The sequence below is a fragment of the Artemia sp. Qi Xiang Cuo genome, chromosome 21, assembly GCF_049724085.1.
Source record: "Artemia sp. Qi Xiang Cuo chromosome 21, ASM4972408v1, whole genome shotgun sequence".
In the NCBI taxonomy this organism is placed as follows: Eukaryota; Metazoa; Arthropoda; class Branchiopoda; order Anostraca; family Artemiidae; genus Artemia; species Artemia sp. Qi Xiang Cuo.
This window is the reverse complement of record NC_142814.1, coordinates 11,966,858-11,969,356: the sequence shown is the minus strand read 5'-3', so window position 1 is coordinate 11,969,356 and position 2,499 is coordinate 11,966,858.

Sequence of the window (2,499 nt, the reverse complement as noted above, 5' to 3'; positions counted from 1 at the left end):
GGCACAACCACTTCTTAGCAATGCTTTCCTTAGATTAAGTGTATCAGAGTCTGAATGACAGAGTATGTCAATAATTTAGATACTTTATTTTAACTTTAAGATCTCATGTCCAAGACAGATTATAGGCAGAATATTCTAGGGTTAAGCTCAAGCTAAAGGTCTGGGCCCAAGACTAGGCTCAACTATTGACTACCATTGCATTTGAAACTGTTAGGCTAAGGTAAGCCTAGAATTAAGAGCACTGCAAAGAAAACAATTTTTGCTTCATAATACATTGAAAAATTATAGTTCATAAAACTTTGAAAGCAATTCTACTAAACTTTACCACTGTTGCCAAAAAAGCCATACCAGCAACGAAATCAACAACCAAGAAGGTGGTGTCTATCAAAAAGGCTCCTGCCAAGAAAGTGGCATCTAAAAAGCCAGAAGCTAAGAAAGCAGCAAAAAAAAAAAATTTCTGTAATAGGTCATCCTATACTACCAAATTCTAGTTTAGCTACTTTTTGCTATCTTGGAAAGGGGCTAGGATAGGAAAATGAAACTTACAGTAATAAATCCATGGCCAAAAACATACTATGGGAAGGTATTGACAAGCTTCCATGTTAACCCTTTTCTGATTTCTAAGTCTTACAAATTTGCCTAATTCCCAGATGAAACTTTAACAAAACAACATTTTACATTAATTTTCAGTTATATGTATCCTATTCTCTGGTTTTAGTTCTAAAAATTCAATTCCTGTTGTGAGCAGAATTTTCAGCCATACTAATGAGTTTTTTTTTCTAAATTTAGGAAAAGTATTTGTGGATCTGTAAACTTCATAAATTGGGATTGAGCAAAGTTTTGAACCTGAAAACAGTTTTGGGTAAATTCTCACCAAATCATATTATTGACTTATAAATAAAGTGAATATACCACTTGATGGCTTTTTTATGCTCTTTCCAAACATAATAATCATTTTTTTTTTGGAAAGGAATTTTACCCCCACCCCTATTTATACCAATTCAGAGTATATATTTGCAAATTAGGGGGGTGGGGGTAAATTTTATTTCTGATTTAAATGAGAGATAAGTTTAAACTTTACTCCCACCCTCCTAATGTGCAAATATAAACCCTGAATTGGTATATATAGGGGTGGGGGTAAAATTCATTTCCAACAAACATTATTATTATTTTTGGAAAGAGCAAAAAAAAGGCATCGAGTGGTATATTCACTTTATTCGTAAATCAATAATATGATTTGGTAAAAATTTACCCAGTTTTGTTGGGCTTCATAAAAGCAGAAGATCTATTTTACAAGGTTTTACTTTTAAAACACAAAGATTTTTAAAGGTCATCCAAGGTCAGGGCCCAATAAATTTTAAGTGGGCCCTATAATTTAGCTAAGATGAAAATGTTATTTGATGCCTTTTCTCATGCTCTTCTATAACCCATGAAGAGTATTTTAGGTTAGTAACATTTTCAACCCATAAAGGGGCCCAAAGGTATTTTATGTAAAATATGAAAGAGCATAAAAAAAGCATCAAGTAATATTTTAACTTTCATTTCAGCTAAATAATATGGCCCACTGCAAATTTACCATGAAATTCACCCATCCCTACCCCCTAATGTGCAAATATATACCCTGAATTGTTGACAGCAAAATTTTAAATCACAAAATTCAGCACTATTTTTGTCAACAGCATTTGAAAAACTTGAGACAGTAGCAAAACAAGTTTAAATTTGAGTTGCCTAATAAAATAGGTTTGAATTGTTATAATTAAGTATTTTTGGAATATGTTACTCTTGAACAACTTATTTATAAACCATTGATCTGTTTTTAACCACTTTTCAATAACTTAACTAGTGTTGATAACTTCTTTGTGTGGTTACAAAAAAGAAATATTTTTGGAGTCCCTTTAAGTGCTCAAAATGCAACTAGCCCCAGAAGGAATTCTTGAATTATAAAAGAACATAAAACAAGGCATCAAGTGACATTTTCCCTTTAATCTTAGCTAAATTATACAGCCTAGGCTACTGCAATTTTACCCAGGGCCCTCTAGATGAAGAAGGAGGGGTAATAGACCGGGGCATCCTGAGGCTCATTTTATTGGGTGGGGGGGGGATCTTCATAAATTTCACTGAATCACTACCTGATTCATGCTGAATTTTCTGCAAAAATCAAGAATTTGCTAAATTTTGGCTGATTTTGCAAAATTTCTGCCTTTGGCAAAAATTTTACCAAATACCAAAAATTTTAGGGGGGGCATGCCCCTCCCCTCCCTCCTCAGGACACCCCTGGTAGTAGGTGTTTCAAAATACCTTCTATAGTTTTCCTAAATATTATGAAGTAATGAGTGTTTTCTTAACACTTTTCTTCTCAAAAGCCTCCAATCTTGGCTTATATCCAGGCTAGAATTAAAACAGTATAATCTAATGATGTAGCTGTTAAGGTGGTGATAAACTGTCTGACAAGCCCACTGGGTACATTAGCCTACCCTATCAACGTTTTTTCATTATAGT